The following is a 7231-nucleotide window of genomic DNA, read 5'->3' as shown; positions in this document are numbered from 1 at the left end:
AATTGTGGGTAGGGATGTCTCACCTATGCTGGTATCAGCAGAAGAATGGGTGGAGGGTGCAGTACTCCGAGGTGAGAGTGGGTTAGGGTGGTCAAACCTGTTAAAGAAATTGTTCATCTGGTTTGCTCTCTCCATGTCTCTCTTGATGGTGGCAACCCGAGCTGCAGCCAGTGATGATCGTAATTCCATCCCACACTTCCTTCATGCTGTTATTCTGCAACTTCTGCTCCAGCTTTCTCCTGTACTGCTCTTTCGCCACCCTGAGCTGGACTCGGAGTTCCTTCTGCACGCACTTGAGCTCATGCTGATCACCACCTTTAAAAGCCCTTTTCTTCTGGTTCAAAAGGCCCTTGATGTCACTTGTAATCCATGGCTTGTTGTTAGCACAGCAGCATACTGTTCTTACTGGAACTAGAATGTCCATACAGAAGTTGATGTAGTCAGTAGTGCAGTCACCAACCTCCTCAATATTCTCACTATGTGATCCCAGCAGGATATCCCAGTCCATAGATCCAGTCTTTTAGAGACTGCTCTGCCTCAGGGGACCACTTCCTGAATGAGCGTGTGGTTGTAGGTAGCGCCTTCACTCATGGTTTTTGTGAGGTTGAAGCAGAACCAGGTTATGATCTGCTTTCCCAAGCGCAGGCAGTGGGGTGGCGCTGTATGCGTCTTTAACGTTTGCATACAGTAGGTCGATAGTCCTATTTCCCCGGGTGTTACAATCCACATACTGGGAGAAGGCAGGTAATGTTTTGTCCAGCGTCACATGGTTAAAGTCTCCAGCGATTAGCACAAGTGCCTTGGGGTGCTTTGTTTTGTAACATAGCTACCGCAGAATGGATGATGTCACCCGCTATCTCCGCGTTCGCCCAAGGAGGGATGTAAACAATAACAACAATGACGTGTCCAAACTCTCTGGGCAAGTAATAGGGACGCAAAATTACGGCCAACAGTTCGATGTCCCTGCAGCAAGAGGAAATTTTAACGTTTACATGTCCTGAGTTGCACCATCTTGTATTAAAATAGAGAGCGAGTCCTCCTCCTTTCTGCTTCCCGCAGGTACTTGCATCTCTGTCCGCTCTAACTGTGCTAAACCCGGGTAGCTCCACGTTAGCATCTGGGATGGTAGACATTAGCCATGTTTCACTAAAACACAGCAAGCTGCATTCTTTATAGGTTCTGATATTTTTCACCAGTACAGCCAGTTCATCGATCTTATTTTGTAGTGAGTTCACATTTCCCAGGATCACAGAAGGCACCAAAGGTTTGTAGCGCCACTTTCTCGCAAGCCACTTGGCTTTTATCTTAGCACCGGCTCTGCTGCCCCGATACGACCTTCTTACCTCATCAGGTACATAGGGAACCACACCAGTGTGAGCATTACTTCTCAGCACTTGAAGTTGACTACTTGAATAGACGAGTCTCGGTGTGTGAAAATCCATGTCAAGTAGTAAAAGTAGTAAAAAGTGTCCAGGGAGCGATTCCACATAATAGAAAGTGGTAGAAGTGATCAGTGAAAAAAAAAAAACAGAGAAAAAAAGTTAAAAAGATAAAGTCATACACGGAGCTTCTGGAATGACTGCCACTCGCGGTGGTGCCGGATGCTGATCCGGCTCATGATGACATAAACTCCCTTTATATTTTAAACAACTCTGTCAGGTCACCTCCTAATGTCTCGATGGTAAAACACATCAGATTCAAATCCTTCAAACTCTACAGTCCAGTCCCGTCTCTTCTCATAAAGTTCTATTGTATTTTGCTGTTAGGTCATTTCTCTTATATGGAGACCAACAGTCCTGGGGCCTCATGTATAACGCCGTGCGTAGAACTCGCACTATAACATGGCGTAAGCACAAAAGCTGAAATGTGCTTACGCACAGAAAAATCCAGATGCAGGAATCTGTGCGTACTCAAACTTCCACGTTTTCCGCTACATAAATCCCGATCAGCCTGAAAACTAACGCTCGTGCATGCGCTTTATGTAACGCCCCAACTCCTACCAGAATTACGCCTCTTTTAATATGCAAATGAATATAAATCACCTTTAAGCTCAGCCTTCTGTGAACAGACAATGGGAAAAGCACAGGGGAAATATAAGAATTTCAGCGAATACCAAGTGGAGGCAAAGGAAAAACATACTATTTGTTCAAATAAACCATGGTATAATCAACAATCTAATATAATCAATATAATCAAAGCCGTCACAGCAGTCAGTGCTTTTCTTTCCCCAAGTAACCGATCGCCACACAATCAGCTCTGTAATAGAAGTTAAGCCATCTGTAAGCTTAGCGCCGATTCTTCAAAACGTTTAAAGAACATTGAAATATCTTCGTAGTACATGTTTAATTATTCTATCCTTAAAGACACTCCCAGTGAAGAATATAGATTATTTAAATGAAGTTGAAGTTTTATCTGTATAATTTAATAAACATATTTTGCTGCATTTCACCTTAAAAATGATATCGTCATCATATGTAAATACGCGCTTTATAAAGTGGCTCAGGTTGTGAGATATTATAACTATAGTGCAAGTTTACAGTGAGGTGATTGTACTTATTGTACTTAGTGCAATTGATTGAGTGCATTTAAAGTTCTTGGGATGAAACTGTTTCTGAACCGCGAGGTCCGTACAGAAAAGGCTTTGAAACGTTTTGCCGTGGCTGAGACAGCGTGTCCTTGAAGCTGTATACCGATAATTCTCTTTCCGATCAGCTGCTGCTGTGATTCACACTCAGATACAGTGATATAAATACTCTGAGTGGTGCAGTGAGAGAAATATGGAAACAGATGATCCGCTGTGGCAACTCCTAATGGGAGAAGCTGAAAGAAGAAGGAGAAGAAGGAGAAGTGAGAGTAACAACGCTAAAGCAGTTATGGTATTTGGAATACTATGGCTGTTCCCTGGACATTATATTGTTACAAGTTAATTACAATCAGATGCATTACACTAATAAACAATATGCGGTTAGTTTCAGTGTATATATAAAGCCGCGTCATGAAAATAATGAGTAATCACACAAGAACAGTACCATTGCTTTAATGCTGGGTGCCGGCAGTTTGCAAAACCGAGCGGAGAACTTGCGTACGACAAGGTATGAGGTACCGTGGAAAAGTGCGTGGCTTTACAGCAAGTGTAGGTTTTATACATCGCGATTTGAACGTGGAGAAGTTCTTACACAACATTTCTGTGCGTACGCACCGTTTATACATGAGGCCCCTGATGTGGACTCCCAAGTGTGTTCTTCAGGATATGGAGATTCTCTTCTTGATTCATACTTTCCACATCACAGATGCTATATAACTCAGCTTCTCACTAGCCTTTTCTACTCTGTCTATTTGAGTTGGTGGTTAGCACACAGTGGTGCACACGTCTTCATCACAAGTTACACTTTCTATTGCAGACCTTCCATTGTGTAATTATTTTGAAGGGCTTTCTTACTACATGTATACTTGTTTAATTTTATAATTAATTTCATCTCTGAACTTTGAAAAGCCCAATGTCTTTCTTTCTGTGTCATGTCAGTTCTACACCTGTCTGCCTACTGTACTCTCAGTCCCCTTATCTACACTCTGATGACTTGTTTCTCATGGAGTCCTGCACGAAAAGTTTATTGAAAGTCATGTTGTTTATCTCTTAATGTCCCATTACACTGAAATACTCTGTCGTTAATAATCAATAAATGAATGGATGAGAGGTAATCTCCACATTTCAATCCAAGTTGACTCTCCATCACATGTGTGGCACTGACAGATAAGTATTTTATTGGTTTATCATTTGTCTCTGTATCGTCCTACATGTGAACCCTGTCTCCATCTGGGGCACATATAAGAAATTAGAACAAATAAAACAGATATTATGATAAGACTGCAATAGTGAGGACCTTTCTGCTGTATGGTCAGTTGTGTTTCAGGGAGGTTGCCATGGTGATAGATGCCAACCTACAATTAAATAAGGAATATGGAAAGGAAAGAGAGAAGGAGCAAAACAAAACACAAACTTTACAGGGAATGAACCAGGCATCGACTATCAGAGACCAGAGAGAAGACTGTCTCACTTTGGTATTGAATTACCCTTCATTTTAGAGGTGGCCGCCTTAAAGAAGTTTCCAACATGGCTACTCCTGAGCTGACATGGTACATCAAGAAATTAACAGGAAAGTTTGGAGTATTGAGATTGGGTGAGCTGAAGATAATATTTGAACTTCGGAATAGCACATCTGGAGACTGGGAAAAAGACCACTACTTCATGTCAAAAGTGACAAAACTTTGTGGACATTGTGTGTTGTCTATTGTGTGACATTTTTTCTTACATGGTATTTATTTACTGTATGTGTTGGGCGTGTAGGGTTACAGATGCAATTGTCATTTACTTTTGTGTATATATTTTTTTTATTGCATTTTGTTTGCCACTCTGTCTGTTTGACTTGGTGTTTTTCTTTATATTCATTCTTCTTCTTCTTATTTCGGTTGCTCTTCCTGTCCTTATCATCTTGCTCCGTCACACCCATAGCCTGCATGTCCTGTCTCACCACATCCATAAACCTTCTATAGGCCTTCCTCTTCTCCTTTTACCTGGCAGCTCAATCCTTAGCATCCTTCTCCCAATATACTCAGCATCTCTCCTCTGCACATGTGCAAACCAACCCAATCTCGCCTCTCTGACTTTGTCTCCAAACCTTCCAACTTGAGCTGATCCTCTAATGTCCTCATTTCTAATCTTATCCATCCTTGTCACACCCAATGCAAATCTTAACATCTTTAACTCTTCTACCTCCAGCTCTGTCTTCTGCTTTCTGGTCAGTGTCACCGTCTCCAACCCATATAACATAGCTGGTCTCACTACCGTCCTGTAGACCTTCCCTTTCACTCTTGCTGATACCCGTCTGTCACAAGTCACTCCTGACACTCTTCTCCACCCATTCCACCCCACCTGCACTCTCTTTTTCACCTCTCTGCCACAATCCCCATTCCTCTGTATTTTTTATCCTAAGTATTTAAACTCGTCCACCTTCACCAGCTCTACTCCCTACATCCACACCATTCTACTGACCTCCCTCTCATTCACACACATGTATTCTGTCTTGGTGGTCCTACTGACCTTCACTCCTCTCCTCTCTAGAGCATATCTCCAACTCTCCATGGACTCCTCAACCTGCTCCCTACTCCCAATACAGATCACAATGTCATCAGCAAACATCATAGTCCATGGGGACTCCTGTCTAATCTTGTTTGTCAACCTGTCCATCACCATTGCAAATAAGAAAGGGATCAGAGCCATCCTTGATGTAATCCCACCTCCGTCACTCCTATTGCAGATCTCACCGCGGTCACACCTCTCGTACATATCCTGTACAACTCTCTGCCACTCCCGACTTCCTCATACAATACCACAACTTCTCTTGCGGCGCCCTGTCATATGCTTTCTCCAGATCCACAAAGACACAATGCAACTCCTTCTCTATACTTCTCTATCAACACCCTCAGAAAAAACATTGCATCTGTGGTGCTCTTTCTTGGCATGAAACCATACTGCTGCTCACTAATCATCAAAATATTCGCAGACGACACAACAGTAGTGGACCTCATCAGTAATGATGATGACTCCGCATACAGAGAGGAAGTCAACTCATTGCCTGGTGTGGAAAAAACAACCTGGCACTGAATGTCAACAAAACAAAAGAGATCATTGTTGACTTCAGGAGAAAGCACATGTCACACTGGCCACTTACAATCCATGGAAACAGTGTGGAGTCAGTGAGAAGCACCAAGTTTCTGTGAGTGCACATTACAGATGACCTGACATGGACCACAAATACCACTTCTCTTGTTAAGAAGGCAAAACAGCGACTTCATTTTCTGTGAAGGCTGAAAAGAGCAGACCTCCGCTCTCCTGTCCTCACAACTTTCTACAGAGGCACTATAGCAAGTATATTGACCAGCAGCATCTCAGTTTGCTGTTGCTGAACAGAAGATACTTTGAAGAGTGGTGAGGACAGCAGAGAAAATCATCGGGTCCTCACTCCCATCTGTTGAAGAATTACACTACTCACGTTGCCAGAGCAGATCCATTAAGATCATAAAAGATCCCACACACCCGGCACATGGGTTGTTTGAATTTCTGCCCTCTGGAAAACGTTACCGCAGTATGCACTGCAGAACGTCCAGATTTAACAGGAGCTTCTTCCCCCAGGCCATCAGAATACTAAACTCTGTTAAATAGCCTTTGTCCTTTTGCTCTCTTGTGCTGCCTTGTGCTGTCTTACGCTGTCTTACCTACTTTCTGTGTAAGAAGTGAAATGTTTGTAATGTCTGTATGTTGTCTTGCATGCACTTGTCTTTTATGTCTGCACATTGAGCCTGGAGAAACACAATTTCGTTCAGCTATGCATCCGTTATAGTACTGTTGTATGGTATGAATGACAATAAAGTTCACTTACTTACTTACTTACCTCACTTTTTAACTGAGCTTCCACTACTCTTTCCCATAACTTCATGCTGTGGCTCATCAGTTTTATCCCCCTGTAGTTACTACAGTCCTGCACATCCCCCTTATTCTTAAATATCGGCAACAGTACACTTCTTCTATACTCCTCAGGTATCCTCTCACTTTCCAAGATTCCATTAAACAATCTGGTTAAAAAATCCACTGCCATCTCTCCTAAACACCTCCATGCTTCCATAGGTATGTCAGCTGGACCAACGGCCTTTCCATTCTTCATCTTCTTCATAGCTGTCCTTACTTCCTCCTTGCTAATCCGTTGCACTTCCCAATTCACTATCTCCAACCTCTTCTCTCTCTTGTTCCCTTCATTCATCAGCCTCTCAAAGTACTCTTTCCATCTGCTCAACACACTCTCATCACTTGTGAGTACGTTTCCATCTTTATCCTTTATCACCCTAACCTGCTGCACGTCTTTCCCAGCTCGGTCCCTCTGTTGCCCACCGTTCCTTTTCTCCCTCCTTAGTGTCCAACCTCTCATACAACTCATCGTACGCCTTTTCTTTAGCCTTCACCTCCTCTCTCTTCACCTTGCGCCTTATCTCCTTGTACTCTTGTGTACTTTCTGCATCTCTCTGACTATCCCACTTCTTCTTCACCATCCTCTTCCTCTGTATACTCTCCTGTATTTCCTCATTCCACCACCAGGTTTCCTTTTCCTCCTTCCTCTGTTCAGATGTCACGCCAAGCACCCTTCTTGCTGTCACCCTTACTACATCTGCTGTAGTTTCC

Source organism: Polypterus senegalus, chromosome 2 (assembly GCF_016835505.1).
Source record: "Polypterus senegalus isolate Bchr_013 chromosome 2, ASM1683550v1, whole genome shotgun sequence".
NCBI lineage: Eukaryota > Metazoa > Chordata > Cladistia > Polypteriformes > Polypteridae > Polypterus > Polypterus senegalus.
This window is presented reverse-complemented; position numbering follows the sequence as displayed.